At 41.9% G+C, this 23,970-nt stretch overlaps 1 long non-coding RNA gene across 1 annotated transcript; it reads right to left on the bottom strand.

The window, feature by feature from the left end:
- Positions 1 to 292: 292 nt before the first annotated feature.
- LOC125618991 lies at positions 293 to 3,030 on the bottom strand. Its single transcript, XR_007350444.1, has 3 exons — positions 2,549 to 3,030; positions 1,788 to 2,015; positions 293 to 1,459 (listed from the first exon to the last, which is right to left on the bottom strand). It is a non-coding gene; the product is annotated as an uncharacterized LOC125618991 (long non-coding RNA).
- Positions 3,031 to 23,970: the final 20,940 nt, after the last annotated feature.

A 23,970-nucleotide genomic window follows, 5' to 3' on the forward strand; every position in this document is an offset into this window, starting at 1 on the left:
GGCAAAATTCTCAAGCTATACCAAATGGAAAAAGATACGGAAGGATGCCTATAGGGTCCTCTCATTTGTGTGAAAGGGTATGTTTATTTAGCTCTATATGCCTATATGTAGAGACCCTCTGGAAGGAAACCCAAGGGGTGTGGTAATGGCTGTCACCTCTGGGGAGGCCAATGAAGGGACCTATGACCCAAGTGGCAGGGAGGTGTTTCAAAGTTTTAATTTCTCCCATGTATATGCTTTTTTTTTTTGTATTTAATTTACAGACAGGGTCTTTCTAAGTTACTTAGGGCCTTGCTAAGTTGCTGAGGCTGGCTTTGAACTTGCAATCCTCCTGTCTCAGCCTCCCAAGCCACTGGGACTACAGGCATGCGCTGCCTTGCCTGGCTATACTTTCTTTCAAAAATAGAGTTTTTGGTCTCTGAAAGGAACTGTGCAGTGGAAACAGGCTCCAACAGGCCAAGCCAGGCCAGGTCTGTGAGCATAACTTGGCCTGCTTAGCTCTTCTGAGGCTTGGGTCTTCAGGGGTCTGCAGGGGGAGAGCAGCTGCCCAGGCTTGCACTGGAAGCTGGGGATATTCTGCTGGTCATTCAGGGAAACACAGGCTCCAACTTCCTCCCCCGGGGCTTGCTGTGTGGGGTGCCCACGCCTTCCTCCTAATTCACGTCCCCTCTTGTCTCCATGGAGGCCTCTCCCTGAGAGGACAACCAAGGAAATGTCCTTTTTCAGGCTGTTTGTCATTTGGCAATCTTTCTCTTTCTTTCTCTCTTTCTCTCTCTCTCTTTCTTTTTTTCTTTCTTTCTTTTCTTTCCTTTCTTTCTTTTTTTAGGTCAAAACTGTAGAACAAAAACTTGCTCCAGCAGGCAGTCAACTGTGGCTCTCCCCAGGCCTCAGTGATCTTAACGAGGATCACAGGCTTGGGAATGAGCCAGGGATGGGTTTGAGTCATTGCTCAACCTTTGCAGCTTTGCATCCTTGGGCAAGTCAAGGGACCGCACTGTGTCTCGTTGCTTTGTTGATAAGCTGGCATCAGAAGGCCTGCCACCATTCCTGAGACCCAGGTAAGGAGCAGTGCCTCTTCCCCTGCTTCGTGAAATGGGAAGGTCCGTGTGAATGGGTCATGTGGGTGGCAGAACCTAGAGGTTTCCTAGGGCTTCCATAATAAATTGGCTTCAAACAACATCAATTCATTCTCTCACAGCGGTGGAGGGTGGAACTCTGAAATTAAGGTGTATGTAGGGCCACGCACACTCTGAAGGCCCCAGGACAGGGCCCCTTCCTGCCTCTTCCCGTTCCTAGTGACCGTCTACTTCCTTGTGGGCAACTTCACTGCAACCTGCCCCCGTTTTCTCTGGGCCTTTTCTTCTTTCTGTCTCTCCTCTGGCGTCTGTTGTCCCTGGATTTAAAGCTCCAGTGGATAATTCAAGATGATCTCATCTCAAGATTCTTATCTTCTTTACATCTGCAAAAAAAAAAAAGACCCTTTTTACGAATAAGGTCGCACTCAGTTCTGGGGGTTAGAATGTGAGCATGTTTTTTTTTTTTTGGTGGAAACCATTCTACCCAATACACAGAAGAAGCAAGTCAAGGGGGCATGGAAGCCCCTGAATATGTGCCCAATGTGTGTCCACGCTGTGGCGGTTCAAGACAGGTGCCAGTCCTGTGTGTCTGCTTCTGAGCCACACAGTGCTGTTCCAATGGCCACCTCAAAGGACTGCTGCTCTGACTCTGCTTTTCTCTCCTGAGCCCTCTCTGTCTTCCCTCTGCCTCCCAATCAAACCAACACCAACCTTCCTTCCTGGGCCTGGGAGGTGGCACAGAACCCAGATGAGATCCTGTAAATGCAAATCTTCTCATTCATTTGAAGACCAGAGGAGGACTGCAGTTTAATTCAGGGTGTTTTCCCAATGTCAGCCTTTGGGTTTTGACCTTGCATGACAAATTTAAGATGTCACCATGGGCGGAAGCTGGACAAAGGGAGGCGATTCTCTGTGCAATGATGGCAACTTCCAGTGAGTCTATAATCAATTCAAAATAAAAAACAGTCCAAAAAAGTTCCCTATGAATAGTTGAAATCCAAGCAAGTACCCATAACCTCTGTAGATCTTTCTGGATTAGAAGGTAGAAGTCAACCTCTCACTCTCAGCAGGATGTGGGCTACTTCATGCTCCCAAGGTAACCTGACGCTTCCCATTCCCATGGACTGTGGGAAGTGGCCTAACCTTGGTCTAGCTCCATCCCCATTCCAGGCCTCCTGGGATCCTATTCTAACCACCTCCCTGAGAAGGGAGTTTGGCCAGGCCCTCCCCAAGCCTCCGCAGGGCTGGGCTGGGCTGGGCTGGGCTGGGTGGCAGACACATGGCTGGGTTGGGCCAGCCTCACCTGGCCCTGCAGCCCAGGCTGAACCCTGCTGCTGCTGCCACATGCACAGGGCTCTGGGGCTTCTCCCTGTATTTCCCTGGCAGGCATATGGCCTCAGTAACCCCACCCTGTGTCAGAAGCTCTGAGCTCCTAGGTGGTGCCGCTCTGGCTTGGGGCCAGCCTTCCCTACCCTGATTTTGGTTGTCATCCTCCTCCTTCTCCTCCCTGGGGCAGGGTGCTCAGCTCCCCTCCCGTGGCGGACTGCAGTTCCACTAGTCTGGGCAAGTCAGAGGCACCCTCCCTGGCCGACTTGTCTGATTTTTTTCTCTCCTTCCTCCTCACCCACGTGGTGGCTCTGCATGAGTTCTGTACAGTGTGATTGGGTGTTCCAGGGGTTATGAATTTGGAGTCCCATGACATTGGGGGCTATTCTTGAAACCCTATGAAGTTACATATGAGAAGTAGGAGCATTTTCCAAGGGGAGACATTGATCCTCAGAAGGGCCCATGAACCAACAGTGAAGAGTCTCTTAGGACCACAAAAGGCTGCAACATAACTGTTAATCATTTTGTTTCTGGCATCTGCCTGCCTGGCTATCATATCATTTCTCCTGAGTTAGCTCATCTCTGTGCCTCAGTTTCCTCCCATGGAAAATTAATTAAATGATAAAATCATACTGCATTTCACAATTACATGGTGATATGAGGAGCAAATGAGAAAGTCATATAAAATTCTTGGCACAAGCCAGTGAGAACTCAATAGAGATTACCTATTATTATCATTATCTGCCCTGAGTGCAGATGAACTCAGTTCTTGCTTACGGCAGCTGTGTGACCCAGGGAGTAGCGCCATCTTCTGAAAGATCTCAATTGACCAATGTCACAGGCATTCAAAGGTAGAACTGGAATTTGAACCCATAGCCTCTCTCTTTCTGCTACGTTGTGTTGTCACTCACTGCAAAAAGATCCAGAAAAGAAAGAGAGGTGAGAGGGTCAGAAAAATGTTCAATACCTTAAAACTCTTTCATGGGCTGTCTCTGGAACATCTTTTCTGTTTTGCCAACTGAGGTGTATGAGAAAACACTATGCTTGCATGTGATGACTGGACTGGAGGAAAATTCTAGAAGGGCCTGGATTCCATGGAAAGATTGTGTCCTTGCAGAAAACCCTCCTGCCTTTGTAGATGCCATTCCTTCCTTAATTTGAGGTCTATCTGGTCATCTGTCCAAACCTACCTCACCTGTCAGCTGCCTGGAACCCTAACCCTGACCCTGTAGTGTTGATTGTCTTCCAGCGTTTTGCATACTATTATTGGGCATTTATTAACTGCTTTACCATTTCTTTGCTTAGGTCCCATTCCTGTCTTTGTAACTAGGTAAGGCCTGTGTCCAAAGCCATTTTTTTTTTTCTCCCTGTGCTCAATTTGGTGATTGGAATATAAACACATGATTAGAAGGATGTCCTCTCTCCATTCTTTCTTCCTCTATCATTTCTTGCCCACTTGTGGGGTATGGAGATGAGCAATCCATATCCTCAAGGCATCCAAGCCAGAGATGGGGTGATAGCACATCTCCTGTGAAGCTCAGCCAGGTTTGTGCCTGGGCTGCCTGTTATAACTTACAGTCCTCAAAGGCAGGGTAAGGAATCCAAACCACCCAGGACACCCAGGCCTTTTCCCCAGGCACCTATTTGGCATTAGAAATGAACCAAAGGGCAAGAGTATGAGAAATGGCCATTCCCCTGGGGACACTCTACGTGACAGAAAGGAGAGTCTTAATATTCCAGGACCTGCCTGATGCTTGGGAGTGCCCAAGCCAGGCTGCCCAGCTTGCCCCTTGGATTTATGATCTTCCTTCTCTAAGAGCATGAGAGGGCTGCCAGGCCCAGCCTTGTCAACCCCCAGCCTTTCCAGAGATAGAGAAAAGTGTTTATTGAAAGATGGGAAAAGACAAAGCTCCAGATGATCACAGAATAGCTCAGAGTGGCCTCAGACTGTGAGTCAGGACTCTGTATTCTGAACTTCTAGGGGTGCACATGGAAATAGTGGTTGTTAATAGGAGGGAAATAGAGAGATCTGGCAGGGGCAAGGATAGTTCCAGATTCAGTGTTAATTATTGTCTATTTGAAGTCTGTGCCCGAGGGTCCATGCCCAGACTCCCACCCACGATTCTCCCCAAAGCCTGGCTTGTCTCAGAAAATGGCGCCCCTATCCATCCTGAAACTGAAAAATCAGCCTGGCCCTTCCTGTCCCACACCATCCCAAATCAATCTGTCAGCAAGAAGATCTGTTCTTTTTGTTTCTAAAACTTCCCTTAAGTTCATCCCCTTCTCTCTGTTCCTAGAGCCACCACTTGAGTCCTTCACCAACCCCTCACTGAACTATTTTCATAGTGCCCTCCCTCAGTTTCTCTCATCAATCTCATCTCCCCAAACTCCACAGACATTAGTTGGTCCAAAAGGAGGGAAAAAAATCTTAAAAACAATGCAAATCTAGTCAAGTTACTCCTCCATTAAAAATGTTTTAATGTGTATTGAATGATACACCTAAAATCTGTGACTTCATGTTATGCAATGTTTCTTAAAAACCTGTGTACAAACACGGAACTCTAATTGATGATATGCATGCTGCAAGTTTGGAATCGAGTGTCTGGAGGACTACCATCTACTTATGAAATGCAACAAGAAATAATATGGTGAATGGATGGATAGATGGATGGCTTGGTGGATAAGTTCCAAAGCAAACATAGTAATGTTAATTGTAGAATGCAGATAATGGGTAGACAGGGTTTCTTTCAACTTCCTTCTGTTTGGAAAGCTTTATAAGGATATATTGGGGAAATTTTCTCCAACAGCTGCCATTACATCAGGATTCAATCCAAAGTCATTACCTGGGTCTGTCAGCCCTGCCTGGTCTCCCTGACCTCTATATTGATGCAGCTATATTGATCCTTACTGCTTATGCTCCAGATGTAGAGCATGTCTTTCAGTTTTTAATGTGATATCCCTCTTGTTTTGGAGCCTTCATACCTCTAATCACATTTTTAATGTAGTCCATTGCGTAGCTACAGGTCGAACAATACAAATATCAATTCTATATTTGAGATAAATATTGGCATTTCATATGACTCCGATAATAGTTGTTGGATGATCACTCACCCTTAAAAATCCAAGCCCCATGACATATAGTGCCTAGCAGAGTGCTTCACAAATGGTAATGCTCACTAATATCTTTTGAAAATTAATTAACCTGACTGATTAATTGATAGTCTGTCAGCCACCTCTATCTTTGCCATCAGATTCCTTAACTGTATATATCCCAAAGTGCTGAGTGTTGCAAAAGCATCCATCCCTTTCTTTGACAAAACAAACAACAACAACAATAACAAAAATAAACATGCTCTTTGTTATAACAGGGAATTAAAGAATTATATCACCCTAAATCTGGACATTTCCACAAAGCAAGGTGCCCTCCTCAATTCTCCAGACAATGGATCTAAGCTTAACTTTTAGCAAACCCATCTAGAGATGAGCATGGATGTTTTTCAGGGTTTAGGCTTTTCCCAGAGGGGGAGAGAAGTCTTTGAATTCCAGAGAAGCTGCTTTTAACGGACAAAGGATTGCCTCTCCAACCCCCAGTTTCCCCATGGGTAAATTTGCATAGTTATGTTCACTTTCTAGAACTGTAAAAATTAAATGAAACATTAGAGGTGAAGAGCCCCATTGATAGGTTTTTCATACATTTCTGTATCCTTGAAACTCTCTTCCATTCACAGTTGTCACCGATAGGCAGGAAGGCAGCTTCAGTCTTTTGGGTGAGGTGAAGCCACAGGTTGGAGATGCAGCACTGCCATTGACCTTGACTCCTTTGTCCAGATGTCCTGAGAAAATTAAACGTCAGAGAAACCAGTTAAAAGGGTCTGGGAACGCAGGGCACTTCATTTCTAGAAGTGGAAGATACTATGCAGTACACTTTTTTTCTAAATGGATTGACACTACACTAAGGAAAGCAAAAAAACAGGACACAGATTAATATATCTGAGTCTTAAAGACGCAGATCAATTCCGTCCTTCAGTATAAGTTCTTTCCTGATAGGCTACATACTGACCTGAGTGTTCCAACAGCAAGTACAAAATTTATTCCACACAAAGATCTTGATAAATGCTTGTTCAAAGCATGAAGAAACAAACACAGAAATTCTTTGGTGATACAGATGGTACATTTATTGAACTAAAATTAGTGCCAGCTTCTCCGGAGTACATACTTTAGCTACTTGATACACTGCTAGACACTCAATCTAAAATTGGAATCTTTTGTTCTAAACACAAGCAGCCTCATCAATTGATTAGAGAAACAGATTCAAACAAAGCAAAAATAAATTGCACAAACTTTTCAATTTGTCAATGGAAGATAATGGCCGTGTTGGAGGACTATTTGAAGCAGAGACTCTCAAAACTGAGGGTATATACAAAGTACCTGGTGGGGAGTTCTTGAATGTCTACCATGTCCAGGGACCACCCTATGAGAATCAGATTCTGAAGATCTTGGGTGTGTCCTTTGAATCTCTATGCTTATCAACCTGCTCTGGTGATTCAGGTGAAATAGCCCAGGGACCACAATTTAGGGGCCGCTGTCCTAGTGGTTGCGGTGACTAAAGTACTGATCCCTTTAACATGTTCTCATCCTTAATCCAAGGACCTGTGAAAATGTCAGCAAAAGGGAATTAAGGTTGCAGATGCAATTGAGGTTGCTAATCAGCCGACTGATTAGGATGAGGAGATCATCCTGGATTATCTGGGTGGGACCAATGTGATCATGGGAACATTCAAAAACAGAGACACTTTCTTGTTTGTGAGGTCAGAAAGAGGTGTGATGGTCAAAGAAAGGTCGGGGATGTCATGTGGCTGGCTTTGGAGTTAGAGGAAGAGGTTCATGAGCCAAGGCATGTGGGAGACCCTAGAAGCTAGAAAAAAAGAGAAGAGACTGGATTCTTCCATACAGTATCCAAAAAGGAGCACAGACCTGCTGATACCTCAGTTTTAACTTAGTGAGATCTGTATTGGACCCCTAACTAAAGGACCATATGATTCTGATTTTGTTTTGAGTCACTGTTAACAACAAAAGAACATTAACGCTGTGTTCCTCTAGTCTAGTTCTTTTTCTTTTTTCCCATTTTTTTCTTTTTCCTCTTTTCCTTTCCTCCTTCTCTTTCTTCTTCTTCTGTTTTTTGTCAGCTGTGCTCTGCTGAGCCCCAGAGAAGGTCACATAATGCAGTGATCCATGGTTCCTCTATGGGAGACGGACCGGCAGTGTTTATTTGGGGTGGCTTTGTGGTTTATGCAAACCTACAGGGAAGCCTCTCGTTATGGCTTCTGGTTCTCACCCATTGATCAGTTCAAATGAGCTAGTTTTTTTTCCTCTAATCAAAAAGCAGCAGACATGTGTGGCATTGTCTATAGTTATTCCTCATGGGTTGGAGTTACAATTGGAGAGTGTTTTAGTCAGCTTTTTTTGCCACTGTGACTAAAGGCCCCAATCAGAAAAACTGTAGAGGAGGAAAAGTTTATTTGGGGGCTCACAGTTTCAGAGGTCTCAGTCCATTGCCAGCTGGCTCCATTCCTTGGGGTTCAAGGTGAGGCAGGACATCATGGCAGAAGAGTGTGGTGGAGGGAAGCAGCCCACATGGTGATCAGAAAAGCAGAGAGAGACTCCGCTCTCCAGATACAAAATACATACCCCATAGCCATGCCCCCAATTAACCACATCCTCCAGCCATACCCCACCTGCCTCCATTTACCACTCAGTTAACCCCACCAGGGATTAATTCACTGATTAGGTTAAGATTCTCACAACCCAATCATTTCTCCTCTGAACCTTCTTGCATTATCTCACATGTGAGATTTTGAGGGATACCTCATATCCAAAACATGACAGGGAATAAATATTCAAAATTATCCTTAGAAGAGTAAGGCACAGAAGCACAGATCATACCTTTCCTGGGATTTCTGTTGAGACATCTCTCTGTTCTTTCTTTGCCTGAAAACTGAACCCATTTCCTTGTTGACAAAAATTCAGCTTGGTAAGGCAACAGGTGGCGGAGACAAGACAGTTTAGTTTGTGGGAATAAGTGGCAAATCCTATGCATGGGCCTTGTGTGGTACAACTGTGATCTTCTGCCTGGAGTGGATTTGGGACTAAGCATTTCATCTTCACAACCCCTGAGGTAAAAATCATCATTTTCTATTGTACGAAGGAGGAATCAGGCTCAGAAAAGTTTAGGTCACTCGCTTTATTACATGTACCCAATTAGTACTGGAGGTTAGATGGGGACCCAAGTCTTTATGCTCAGAAAATTAGCAATGTATTTTTTTTCCCATTTTGAGGTTTCCTGAAGATAATAAACACCCATGCTCTTTATGTGATGCATTTCTTTCTTGGCTACTAATCTATTAATGAATAAATCATGGATCTCTGCTGTAGAGCCTGATTCGTAGGCTACACCCAGATAAATGTCCCATCGGCCTCAGTAGCAATTAGCTTCAATGAGAGGTTGGCCTGATTAATAATAATACCATCACCTGCTATTTATAGATGGTTGTTCTCCAAGGAGCCAAAGTGCTTTGTAGACATTATCTAATCCAGCCTTACTGTGTTACTTTAGGTTGGGTCTGGGCCTGATATCTTTGCCTTGCTTGTCACAGAGAGGAATGGATCTTGGCACTCATTGTATGGAGGGTTGACGTCGCCTACTGGTGGTCCATCAGTGGCTTGTCCAGCCTCAAGAGACTTTGTTCTCCATGGAAATCTGTCCACAAGTATTCTTCTTTCTCCTGGCTTTGGCATTGCTCAGACCACAGGAGCTTGACTGACTGCTGCATGGGAATTTTTTAGAATTTATCTTCTAGGCAGAGACACCTATGAATTTCTCCTGAGAATAGCATATTATTCATTGCCTCCTGCTCCTCTTCCTCTTCTTCTCATCCTCTTCCTCTGTCACCACCACCACCACCATCACCATCATCACCATCACCACCACCACCACTACCACCACAAACACTTATTTGGTACTCAGGTTTTGTGTGAATCACTTTGCATGGCCTGCCTGACTTATTCCTTACAATATTCCCCTGAATTGGTATCATTGCCAACCCTGTTTTATAGAGAAGAAAACGAAGGCTTGGAGTAGATGAATGATTTATTTCATTCTGATAATTGACTTTCTAACATGGATTATCTTGGCTCATCTTGAAAAACTGAGGTTTCATACTCAATATAGAGTCAGATGTTCGTGAGATACCAGTGAGTAGATGTTTACTAGAATAGCAGAATAACTATCATTTATTAAATGCAGCAACATTATGTTGTAATTTCTAATTCTCACAAAAATCCCATTAGATATTTGTATCTCCATTTTACAGAAAATAAACTAAGACTCAGAAAAACAAATAATTTGCTAAACCCACACAATTCCATAAAATTTAATTAAATGTATTTTAATTACCACTCTTTCTGTTTCTAAAATCTCTACATTTAATCTGTAAGGTCATTTGAAGCAATGAGGGAATTGACATGATGGATGGATGGATGGATGGATGGATGGATGGATGGATGAGAGGGGAAGGGTGGAAAGGGCCAGGATTTTCCTTATATGCCTGACTATGGCAGGAGGCTGCTAATAAAGGCATAGATAGCACAGATCAAAACCTTCAGGGACTTACATAAATGACCCTGGAGTTGCTTACTGGTAGAAGGAGACCTATACTCTAAAATGAAACATTTCAGAGAGAGCTAAATAATTACTGTTTCAAGGAACTAAGATGGAAGCCTGTTGACTTTCTGGGTTTCAGTGGTAGACCTGGGTTCACTTGAAGAGATTGGAGTCCCCTAGATGGCAGCCCCTGGTGAACTCCCAGCCCCCAAACATCAGTCCTGTGAATGGAACCATCTTGGAAGTGCATTCTCTGCCCCAGTTGAGCCACCTGATCTGACAGCATAGAACAGAAAGATGACCCACCCAGCTTTGCCTCAAGTACTAATGCGTAAGAAAAATAAAGACTTCCATTGTTTTAAGCCACTAACTTGGGTGTGGTTTGCTCTGTGGCAATAGATGACTGGAATAGCGGATATCCTTCTTTAAAAGGATGAATGGAGGAAGGAAGGAGAGAAGGCAAAAAAAGAGGAAGAGATAGAGAAAAGAAGGAAGCCTCTGTCGCTTCATTCCCTGGGAAAATTGTACAAATAAGTAAAAATTTCTCACTGAGCAAAAATACCCCCAGATCCCTGCACCTCTGTTAGCCCAGATGTTGGCCCTTGCATCAGTCTCCTCCGTACTGCTCCTCGTCATTAGCAAGATGAGAATGGTAAAAAAGACTGCTGACTGATGCAAATCTACACTTGCTCAGGTAACTGTGAGAGCAACGTCTACAGCAGAGAGGCACAGTTTTTATTTATGAACTTTCTTGTGTATTTATTTATCCTGTCAAAGGCATTTTCAAGCTCGTCATTTTAACCCTAAGGAATTTTTCATCCATTTTGGAATTTTAATCAGCACATCACTGAATGGTGAAGATGATGTAGGGGCAGCCCAGCTCCTTTGAGTAGCGTAAATCACATGGCCTTGGCCTCCAGGTAGGCTAGTCCCTGGTGACCTGCTGCCAAAAGCATTCGACCAAAGGAAGCTGGACCCCGGCCATGAAGTGGCATTCTTGTGAAAGATGGTCATCTGAATGATGGCTTGCTTCTTGCCCTTGAATTGTGATTAAATCTTAATAAAATAGACCTCTTTTCAGGGTCTCTAACTTCTAAAGTGGCAAATGGAACCTAAGAGTTCATCTGGTCCTGACTGCAGCCTGAGAAATTAATAAGTGTTCCCGGACAAATGGTATGTCAGCCATCTGCCTGTTTGCTCCCAGATCCATTTCCCATCTTTCCTCTGCCCAGCTCTCTACGACCCTGCATCCTTCAAATTACATTTCACAAATCCCTCACAACTGGCTACTGTTGGGAGGGCAGGAAGAAGAAAGATTATACTAGAGTTTTTTCTCTCCATTACAAGAAACTTCTGAATACCATTTGTACATATTTTTCTTTTTTTATTTGTTCTAATTAGTTACACACGATGGCAGAATGCATTTTGATTCATTGTACGCAAATAGAGCACAACTTTCCATTTCTCTGGCTGTACACGATGTAGAGTCGCACCACATGGGCGGTCATACATGTACCTAGAGTGATGATGTCTGTCTCATTCCACCATCTTTCCCGCCCCCTCCTCTTCCTTCCCTCCTCTTTGTCCAATCAAAGTTCCTCTGTTCTCCCCATGCATCTGCCCCCCACCCCATTATGGATTAGCATCCACTTATTAGAGAGAATATTCAACCTTTGGTGTTTTGGGATTGGCTTACTTCACTTAGCATGATATTCTCCAACTCCAGCCTTTTACCTGCAAATGCCATGATTTTATTCTTTTTAAATTCTGAGTAATATTCCATTATGTATATGTACCACAGTTTCTTTATCCATTTATCTGTTAAAGGGCATCTAGGTTGGTTTGTGAATTGAGCTACTACCATCTGTACATACTCATCAATTGATGATATTTTTCTCATTTTGTTGTATATGTTTTTGTATGGTAACATCATAAATGCCTCTGCTTTTATACACATATACTTCTATTTCTGTATCTCTTGTATACAATCCCTCTGAATCATATCAGAGTAAGTTTAGAAACATTATATCCCTTCATTATATATTGAATGTGTATCTCATAAGAACAAACGCATCTTCTGATGTAACTAGTGTGATTATCAAAACCAAGAAATTTAACAATGATATAAAACTGTTATTTAATCCATGGTCCATACCCATATTTCATCTATAATCATCCTTATAATGATTTTTTTTTTTACCATCCAGGATTTAATCCTGAATCACATACTACCTCAGATGTCATGGCTCTTCAGTCCTCTTTTTTTTCTAGAACAGTTCTTTGTCTTTCTTGGTGTTCTCAGACCTGGATGTTTCTGAAGGTACAAGTCATCATTTTGTAGAGTATTTCTGAAGTTGGGTTGTCTGATGTCTATGATTAGATGCAAACTATACGTTTTTGGAAAGAAATTTAAACAAGTAATGTAGTTTCCTTCTTGGGACAGAATACTAGGAGGCATATTATGTTAATTTGTCCATTTTTAAAGGTATTAACTTTGGCCACCTACTTCTGGGAAGGTCGGCCAAGTTTCCCCACTATAAAATTACTCATTTTCCATTGGTATACACACTTTTTAGATAAATACCTTGTGCAAAGTTTGATGTTTCTCATCAAACATTCAACTCTTGTTCTGGAATCCATCCATTATTTTCTAACTCTGAGATTTCTTATACATTTACAAGTTAGCAATATTCTGTGAGTCCTTCCTCTTCTGGCCGGTTCCTCTCTCTTCCTTCCTTCTTTCTTACCTTACTTACATCATTGCAACTTATGGATTCTTGTTTTATGTATTGGATAATAATTCAGTCTTGATGCTTGAATTGTCCCAGATGTTGCTGAGTGGGCATCTCTTGGAGCTGGCTCCCAGACCTTTGTGATATGTCCCTATCATTCTTGAACACTTTCTTCTTTTTGTTTCAACACGGTGTTCAAGCTAATCTTCTGTTTTCCCTGCCTCCTTCCTGGTATCTGCCTATTTTTCAAGAAATCTTCCTTCCTTTTTTGGACGATGATATTTAGAAGCCAAGATCTGGATGTGTATGTCATTCCTTCTGGGACCTCTTGGTGGGTATACAACTAATAAAAAAAAAATCATTTTTTAAAAATTTCTAAACTTCTTTAATGACAGTAAGAAATCTGGCTCCTGATATTCAGATAAGTGTAAAAAAGATATTTTTATGTAGTTTCCAAGTAAGTTTTAACATTTTATCTTTGTCTTTTACATCTTTTTGTAAATATCCCGATCAAGTGTTTTATGTTTTATCAAATGAAGCACTTGCTTTTCCCTTTTTGATATGTAATTCTTCCCTATATGCTCAGAGTATTGACTACTTTTCAACAGAAACATATGTAAATATTAAAATATTTTTTCTAAGTTTGTCATTGGACTTTGAATTTTTCATTATTGTTAATTTCCCATAGAGTAACATTATTTTGCTTTTTCTTTCAGATTTCAGGTGCTAAGAATTGAATAATTATGATCCTTGATTCTAACATACTGTTTTGTCCACATGTGACTTCTGTCTTAGCCTAAATTCTTCAGTGAAATGGAAACAATAGAGGATATAGATCTCTCTCTCTCTCTCTCTCTCTCTCTCTCTCTCTCTCTCTCTCTTTTTCTCTCTCTCCAGATGCTCCATGACACCATGAGAGTGCAATCCCAATAAAACCTTTGCAAATTGAAAATATCATAAGATGAAAATGCACTTAATACACCTAACCTACTGAATGTTATGGTATGGTTTCTACTGAATGTGTGTCACTGTTAAACCATTGTAAATTAAAAATAATTTTAAGTTGAATCATAATAAATAAGAATTCTCTTTCTGGTGCCCTTATTTTAAACACACACACACACACACACACATTTATATGTATATACAAATACAGAAATAATGTTTAGCCAAATATCTGGGCACCCCATGGCCCAATCAAGCTGACACATTAATATTAGCCATTTACTTGTTTTGCTTGTGTTTATTACATTGTTGTAGTTATTTAAATTATTCAGATATTTGTGAACCACCTTTCAAAATTCATCTTGTCTTTTGACAAGAAGCTACAGGTAAACATTGTTAGTCCTCCTCCTTCAATCCATCCCCACATCCTCACCTTTGACCCCATTTTCTTTAGTTTCATTAAATAAAAGTAAAATTGTAGAATTAAAAGTTTGGCTTCTAATATTTTGTGGTTTCTAACTTCACAAAAAAGCATACAATTTTTAATGCAATTATTATTGATTTATAATATAAATACAAAACCCACAAATTTTAAGTATAGAGTTTAATGAATTTTTACTTACATTAATACCCATGTCACTATTTCTTATATGAAGATATGGAACTTTTCCAGTAGCTCAAAGGACCTATACACAATCTTTTGGCATTTTTTCCTCTTAATATCATTTTGCTAATATTTATCCACATGGTTGCTTGTCCTGTCATTGTGCTGTATTATCTGTGACCGGTGGATGATATTCCATTGTTTAAATATACCACTTTTATGGATCCATTTTCCATCGATGGGTATTTGAGTAGTTTCCAAGCTTTTACTATTATGAATAAAGTACATCTGCATGTTCCTAGTTGTGTGTTCTGATATTATAACATCTATGAGTGGAAGTGCTAAACTGAAGACTGCGTGATTGTTGAATATTAAGACACTACTTAACAACTTTCCAAGGTGATAATCTTATTTTATGCTCCATTGTGTAAGATATCTTCTCCAAAATTTATCATCACAAACTTTTTAATTTTTGCCAATTGAGTGTGTGTGAAATTGTAGATCATGGTTGTCTTGATTTGTATTTTCCTGAATGTGAATACTGTTCAACATCTTTCCAAGAGTTTATTGGTCATTCATCCTTCTTGAACTTGCCTGTTCAAGTCTTTTGCCCATTTCAGATTGGGTAATTCATGATTTTGCTTTTGATTTGTGGGATAATCTTGGATGTCTTATAAAATAAATTCTATTGATCTTTGTCTTTATGCTGTCTGCCTGTACTTTCTAATTTAGCAGCGTTTCCCAACCCTGCAACTACTTAAATATTCATCTGTACTTTTTCTTTCAGAGCCTTCTGGTTTTCTCTCCTCTGTTTCCATCACTAGCAGGCCCCACCCAAGCTACATTCCTGAGCTGAAGGTTTTCAGCCTGGGATGTGGGACTTTGCACTGCATAATCGGGTACCCGGGTTCTCTGAATCTCCACCCTGGCTCTTTTTCAGCTCCACCTAAGCGTGGCTGTGGCCCGGCCCAGGGAACTGCCTGGAGCTACCTGGTCTATTTCCAGCAGATGTGAGTCATTTTCCTTTCCAAGAAACCAAGGAGTATAATATTTACTGGATTCTCTGGAAGATTCAGCTAAACTATTTCTTCCAATGGATGTGCTGAGGTTCTGAGGGTGATGTCATTTGCCCAAGATTTCACAGCCAGAAGTATGAGAAAAGCATGGCGATACCAAATGTTCCCTTTAGAAAATGGATCCATATTGGAAAAAATGTGCAGTGTCTTCAGTACACATGCATGAAATCCTCTTTTGCCTCTGAGTCTGAGAATAGAGTGAAAGGAAGTCCACACAGACATTCAGCTGGTTCTCCTGCACCTAGCCCGACCGCTCTAGACTAACATCCCTCCTGGTACAATATTCAGAAGAAAATTTTTATTGAAGCCAGCTCATGTGTCTTTGCTGCTGTGAAGGCTTCAGTTGTTCCCCTTTGCACTCACATTAAAATCTAAACTCCATCGTGCCCTACTTGTTCGGTACCTGTCTGCCTCTCCTACTTCATCTCCTGCCCTCATTCTTGTTATTCACTAGCCACACAGAACTCCTTTATGTTCTTTGAATGTGCTGAGTTCTGTTCCACCATAAAGTCTTTGCCCCTGCTGCTTCTTTGCTGAGAATGCTTCTGTGCTGGCCCTTTGCATGATCATTTTCTTCTTATCCTTTAGTTAATGCATTAGCTTAAGGGTCACCTTGAAGGAATCTTTCCCGTCCCTTGTCGATACCTACATCCTTCTCCTTTTGCAAGACATCACCACACTTTGTTTCATTCCTGTCCAGAGCTCATTAGTATGCATGGTAATCTTATTAATTTCTTTCTTATTATTTGTCTCTGCCCCTTTCTTCCATGGAACTGAAAACTCTAAAAGTTTGTTCTATTCATTTGTATCCCCGGGGGCTTGGACAGTATCTGGCACAGTCAATATCTGTGGAACCAGCAAATGAATCTAGTGGCCACTCAATAATTAGTGGTTTCTATTTCCTTCTCTCCTCTAAGCAGCTTTGCCATACACACTCACTGACACACACAACCTGAAAGAGCTTGAATGAGACAATGGAAATAACAGCTCAGAGTATGTATCTAATGTGTCTCAGAAAAGCCAGCTGAGCCGGTTGAGCTAGCTACTGTTTTCTGTTTTATTTTGTTTAACTTCATCAGGTTCCTTGGCCTCTGATGCCCCTTTGGGCCTAATTCTACCTATTCATGGTCTAGAAGAGCTTATGCAAATGATGCTATATTATGGCCTATTGACTTAATGAGCACTATATTATATCAATCACTACCCAAAAATGTCTAATAGGCTATAGCATCAACATAATTCTTGAAAGATTCCACTATAGTTTGAAAAAGTAGGTAGGAACCAAATAGGTGTTCTTTTCAACTAGTTTAAGTTTATGAAGCCCCTTTTCAATACGTGGTCCTCAACAGAGTCATTGAAGTCATAGGGAGGGAGTGTCCTCATGGTTGTCACGGACTGAACGAGGAAACACTTAAAATTATTAATCCCCAGGAAGGTTTCTAAGCAAAACTGGGATTTGCCATCCTAATTTGTATTCAGAGATAGTTTTCCAATAATGGTCTCATTCTGCCTTCCTGATTCAGTCTGACTGGAAGTTCAAAAGGTCAGGGGCTGCTTTTCAAAGCCTTTTCCTTCTTAGGAATGAAGAATGAGAGGCCTAATCTTTCTCTTGGTGATGGTTGAGAGTTTCATGCTCTGAAGAATGAGCTAGAGTAGACACTTAGGGATAATTCATCAATTTGATTACATTACTTTCCTTCCCTCTCTTCCTCTTTCACTCCCTTCCTTCCATGCCCCCATCCATCTTTCTTCTCTCCTTTCTTCCACCAACTACCTGGTAAGGTGCTGGGATGTGCTCAAGAGATAACTGGTGAACATGTCCTACTTCTTACATGTTTGCAAATTAGTGGTGGAGAAAAACGTGTTCAACATCATAGGACAAGGTTGGTGTGCTAATACATGTTTGGCAACTGGCTGTACATTGGGAAGAGAGCTTGATTTATAGCATTTGCTGATTCCCGTGGTGTAAATACTGCCGCCTTGACAGATTTCAAACTACCACCCTGGTACGTACAGCTCCACACGAAGTTGGGATGAGAATCACACACTCTGATTACAAAACTTAAAAGCTGGCTTGTCGTATCTCTAGGAAGGGTACCTATTTGGGTCCATTTGGGGGTCAGTTTGTAAGGGCAAGGGATCTTCCAGGAAGAGGTGACACCTGAGTTGCATTAGCTTATTTGGGAACATAGAGGGCAGAAAAGGGAAGAAGTTAGAACTCTTTTTCTCTTTCTCATGGAAATAATCTGATGGTGGAATGTGATGGTCATTATTATCCAAAGTTCAGGTATGAAGACATGAATTGGTGTGAATACACTTTGTATACAACTGGAGATGTGAAAAATTGTGCTCTATATGGGGTAATAAGAATTGTAATGCATTCTGCTGTCATATATAAATAAAAAAATGGGCTTGGGTTGTGGCTCAGTGGTAGAGCACTCGCCTCGCATGTGCAAGACCCTGGGTTCGAATCTCAGCACCACATAAAAATAAATGAGTGAAATAAAGGTATTGTGTCCAACTACAACTAAAAAAATAAACGTTTTTAAAAAAAATGCTTAAAATAGGAAGAAATTTTAAGTTTCAAACATGGTAGATATAAATGCAACTGTATCAATAATCCTTTTAAATATAAATTGTTTAAAACAAAAAAAAATAAAATTCAGATAAATTAAAGAAAATAAAAGTCATTTTAATTTAAAAACGGAGAGATGAACACAACTTTTGGAGTTATTCCTTGTATCTTTCTTTCTTTGTGTTGAGCTTTTATCATTAGAAAGTAGGCTTCTCTATCCCAGTTAATCTCTTACCTGTTGGAATATTATGTTGATGGCTTACTATTTAATGTCATTTTTAACTGAGAATCCGTTTTTAAAAATTCCACTGGCCATCTAAATTCTGATTAAGAATTCTTGTTTATATTTATTTTAAATTTACATTTATGCCTAAAATTATGCCCTTTATGTCCATTCTTCTATCACCTTGTTTTAGAATTTATTTTAATATGACTCTACTTTTTCTTGGTTTCTTATTCTCTGCTGATGTTCTCATGCCCATTCCTTTTTTCTTACCTTCTTTCCTCCCTTCTTCCTTTCCCCCTTACTTATTTTACAATTTCTGCACCCTGCATATGAAACTTAGGCCTTCCAGTTTGAATAAGGTTTTAGCATGCTTTTACTTTCTTCATTATCCTTCTCCCATTTTCTTCTTCGACTTTGAAGTTTTTAATGAGCTCTGAAATTTTAGATACAAAATATTGGTATCAAATTATTGTTATTATTATTGTTTGGTATTTACTTGACTGACTCAAGATAACTTTGACTTTTAACATATGGTTTTATGTCTAAATGTAAAATAATGATTTACTCTTAGCTGTGTTTTATTTTATTTATTTTTAGCTGTATAATAATCGATTTTAGTGGTCACCAGAAGTCTTGTTTTTTTTTTTTTAATTTTGTCTTTCATTTGGACAGAGTGAACATTCATGTAACTTTTCCCAAAAAAGTACATCAGTGATGGATTGAAGAAGCTCTTGAATGTTTGAAATGAAATAGGGTTCAGTTAGCATGCCCCACAAATGAAAATTTAACTGATTTTGGGAAAAACCTGAGTTTTGGTCAAGAATCATAAAAGGAAGCACTGAGGAGATGGAGCCCGGTGTCCCTTTGTGTCTTACTCTATGTGCAGGTCCTGTTGTCTCTGTGTAGACATGTAGGGCCCAGGTATGGCCTCAGTGTTTCTCCTTGCTACAGTGTGCTGTGTGCCATTCAGCATGTCCCCTGGCTTCAAGTCTCCAGCATGCCACGCTCTCCTAAGCCCATCCCATTCCCAGCCCAGGCACTGCTGGCTCTGGGCTCATGATGCTCACCCAACAAAACTGGAGCCACCTGATGCCAGGTGCGGCCAAAGGAGGAAGCTGGTGGAACAATAACAGGCAGACCCCTGGAGGCCTGCTGGCCTGTGTCTCTAGCACTGTAGATGTCTGCCAGCATCCTTGAGGGCTTTGTCTGGTTACACTGCTCTGAGCTCTTTGAGACTATGGGCAAACCTATCACCAAGACAAGAATGTAGGGAGTGACCTCTGTGACCATTAGCATTAACCCCATATGGCTTCATGTTAATCTTCTGGAACTTGTGTATCCAACCCACACTTTAAGCCATTATTGGTGATGTTGTTCCCATGTGCATTCTGGGCTCCCAATGGTTCCGGCATGGTGTTAGTTCTTCCCATTGACCACCTCATGCACTCACCCCAATATCTCATTATGCCCTTAGGCAGGTGAGGAGAAGTCTGAGAGCAGTGACCACTTGCTCAGGGCCCCTAGCTGGAGGCCACGGAGCCCACCCTGTCTGGGCTTTCTTCAGCTCCTTGGTGCCTTCTTGCCTATAATGGATTCTAGCTGCAGAGCCTCTGATGGGTCCTCCAGGTCCCTTGTTGCCTCTGGCCTCCCTGAGATCTCCCCTTCTCTAATTTTTACATATAGACTGAGGGGACTGAGCCTTTCCTCCTGGCTCTTTTTACCTCTGTCCTGTGGGGGATGGAGAGGGGAGGGGGCTGCCATGATCTCACCCAGCCTCAGGCTGGGGCAGACTTGCTCACTCCAGGGTCTAGGACTCACCTGCCTTCAGATTTTATTGCCTTGGAAAAAAAGACCCAGGGCAACTGTTTATAGGCCTGGGAGGGGCAATAAAAGTTTGCAAGCATCTCTGCCTCTTACTTAATAAATCTTCATGTCCCCTTCACATATCCATTAACCTAACTAACAAACAAACAACAACAGCACACACACACACACACACACATACACACAAAAAATACAACAACAAAAAAATGAGGTGAAGCAGAGGTGGGTTTAAGCATTGCCCTCAAGCTTAAAATCCCCTGAATTCCACACAAAACTTGAACTTGAGCTAAGGAGATCTTTGAAAGGGATGCAGAGTACTGCAGAGAGAACTTGCTGTGTCTCCCTAAGGCCCAGGTCCCTAAAGAGGGCCTCCCAGGCTTGCTCAGGGCAAACCCTGGGCTTGCTCAGAAAGTTCTCTGGGGTCTGAAAAGATGGGGTGCCGACAGCATGGAGCAGGGAGAACCAACCATTCTTGGTCCCTATGGCAGGCTGGAAAGATGAAGGGGCACTGGCCAAAGGGGTGAGAGAGGAAGGCCTCGGATTTCGGTTGAGAAGATCAAATTTCAGGTAGAGGAGATTTATAGGCATGTCAGAATACTGGTTATACTTACTGAGCAGTTCTCAGCCCAGACTATTCTAAACTACATGTGTTCACAAACTCCCTCCAGAGTAAGTGCTATTATTATTCCCAGCTTTCAGATGTGGAAGAAGATGGTCAGAAAGGTGCAGTTGCTTATCCAAGGTCACACAGCTAGTTAAGAACAGAACTGGTATTCAAGTGGAAACAGTCGGCTTTCAGTGCCTATGACATTGAGGGCTGTATGGTATAGTGTCTTCTGGTCAGAAACAAGCAGGGGATTCCATGGCACTGACCTTGGTTGGTGGGTACCAGGCATCAGGGCATCCAGATAACAAAAGAGGAGAAAAAGAGGGGAAGGAAATAAAATCACTGAGTGGCTCTGTTTTAAGTGTTGTCATGGGTTAACTTTCCAACATTTGCAATCCTCTTTATTCAGATGAGAAAGAAAGTTCTGAGAGATTAAAGCCACTTGCTAGGAAATAACAAAAACTAGGTTTCATAGTTACCTGAGCTTAAAAACTGCACCATCAGGTTATGCCCAAGGAAAGATGATTTTCATCTGTAGCACTCAGAAGAACCACTGAACTTGTTTATTTATTTAACCAGTGCTTAGAACCTTTCCCATCATCTATCCTTCTGGGAAGCTAAGGTGTTCACTACCCAGAAGCTATATGAAAATGGATCAGTCTTTGACCCAGGTGGATTCTGATCCTGATCCTGGAGAACCCCAGTGCATGCCCTTTGAGGACTCCTGAGCATTCTGTGGTACCCATGCCTCCGACAGCCCCCACCTGGGGTTCCTTTCTTTTGCTTAGGCACCATCAGATTCAGAAACTTGAGCTCACCTTCCACACACATCACAAGATCATGTGTATTCTTGTGTGGAGCTGTGCATGGGAGAATTGTCCTGTGTGAGGAAGAATTAGCCTCATTAACTTTCCCCAAGCTGTCAACTGGATTGACAGAGTCTGAATAGAAACTTGAGCCCTTTACTTGGAGAGCACCAGGGGTCATTTGTACAGGATCCTGAGCCCAGAGAGAGCTGGAGCTGTTGGGGAGGTCAGGGCATGTGTTTCAGGGTCAGGAGGGCCTGTGGGGGTATCTGTTTTGCATTTCTCTGACCCCTTGAACTTGGCAGCCTTCCTGAAGGTGGTAAGTTGTCTGGTCCTGTTATGGCTTTGAACTTGTGCTGACTCCTGAAGGATGCATGCTAAAATCTGCTCCCAGAAGTTATGAGGCATCAGTAGAATGTGATCCAGGCTTCAAGTCTTTGGGCAATAAAGGTATAAGTCTGGACCCTTTCTTTCTGGGAGGATGCAGAAAACATAAGGGAGAAATTAAGGAGTAAAATATTAATAAGCTGTTTTAGTGAACTTTTTGTGTCACTGTGACCCAAAAGACCCAATAAAAAAATGTTAGAGGAAGAAAAAGTTTACTTGGGGCTCACAGTTTCAGAGATCTCAGTCCATTGACAGCTGACTGCATAGCTCTGGGTCCACGGTGAGGCAGCACGGCATGACAGAAGGTCCCAGTGGAGGAAAGCAGCTCAGGACCCGGCAACCAGGAAGCAGAGAGATAGAGAGCTCTGTTCACCAGGCTCAAAACATAATCCCCAAAGTCACACCCCCAGTGACCTACCTCCTCCAGCCAAACCCTACCTGCCTATAGTTACTGCCCAGTTAATCCATATCAGTGGATTAATCCACTGATTTTAAGTTAAGGCTCTCATTAATCCAACCATTTCACCAGTGAAAATTCTTTCATTGTCTGACATTTGAACTTTTGAGAGACACCTCATGTCTAAGCCCTAAGCGAGGCTAAGAGTGTCTATCCAAGAGACTCATGAATCTGAAAACAAATAAAGCAATCTAAAAAGTGAGACTCAAGAAACTCACATAAAAATTGATGCTGAGCCATACGAGAGCCTTAGGTGAAGATGAACTGACATGTACTCGGGTTTGTGGCACCCACATTTTCATAAGACCAATCAGAGCTTTTTTTCATATTAAGGAAGTTTTTCTGATATTCATTTGTCTTGTAAGAAAACGAGAGAAAGAAAGCTAAAATGTGGGAAAATCTATTGGTCGTGGCACACACGACCTTGGCCCTGTCAAAGGTGGAGCATAACTCCTGGCCCTTTCTCCTATATTATTTAATGCAGCCCAGGAGCTGTCATGTTGCTTTTCTCTCTGCTGCTTCCATTTTGCATTTTTTCCCTAGTCTGTGATAAATGGAAAATCTAATCAGACTTGAAAAGTAAACCCCCAAGTGTCTCAGAGACACAATGTGGGGTAGTAACCAAGAACACGGGTTTGGGAAGTGGACTGAGTATGAATTTTCCCCCTTCTCTTTTTCAGTTACGTGGCATTGGGTAAGTGAGTTCTGAGCCTCAGTTTCCTCATGTTTAAAATAAGGAAATACTAGAAACTTCAGAGAAGTATTTCCTAATTCAAAAAAATGTAGCGCCCCAAATTGCATATTTCATTATGGATGTAAGAGCTGTCTGCTCTGTGGAAACTCTTGGTTCTGTTGAAGATTAGAACTTGAACTTTAGAATCTCAGGTCAAGAAGTAACTGCGAGGGCATTAGATCCTGTTTCTTTATTTTGTATGAAGACAAAGACTCAGGCTTAACCTGTGTTCCTGAGAAGAAAGAGCCCAAGGAAAGACCTGAAGGTCTCATGCCTTTAGAATAAGAATGTGAAAAAGAGAAGACAGGGGCCTCTATGAACCAATGAGAAGAGAAGTACCGCCATGTCAGACCAGGCCACTCCTTAGGACAGACCTCTGTGGATAGGCTGTGGGAGATATGGAGTAGTCCAAGGAGGAAAGGAAAGAGGAAAATCTGTCTCCTCGGATCCCTTCTCTCTCCCTCTTCTCTCAGTCAAGATTCACTCCACAATAGTTTAATTCTGCAATTTCTAGGAAATGTCATCTGGTGACTTTGTGGTTGGTCTGTTGGTCAGATGCCACCATGGGGGATGATGTTCCCTCTGAGTCTGGAAATGGAGGAAGAGACAGAAATGTCAGGCTTGTGGCTGGCTGGCCTGTGATGCAGGGGAAGCCAAAGCTCAGGGCTCAGCATTTCCAAAGAAAGTGACAGGCCAGGCAGCAGTGGCAGCACAGTTTGGGAGGCAGGATCCACCAGGGTGGAGGTCTGAGGAGGCATTTAAAATTCATATCAGATGTTTTTGGAGAGGGGAAGGGATTTGTCTTAACCGTACAGCAAATCAGAATGCAGAATAGTACTCAAATTTCCTGGTTCCAGTCTAAGACTTTTTCCTCCTGAATCTCAGTGTCTTCTCAGGTGTGGTAGTTAAAAATTTCTCTCTGCTTATTCTGATCCT

This window comes from Marmota marmota, unplaced genomic scaffold (genome assembly GCF_001458135.2).
Source record: "Marmota marmota marmota unplaced genomic scaffold, marMar, whole genome shotgun sequence".
In the NCBI taxonomy this organism is placed as follows: Eukaryota; Metazoa; Chordata; class Mammalia; order Rodentia; family Sciuridae; genus Marmota; species Marmota marmota.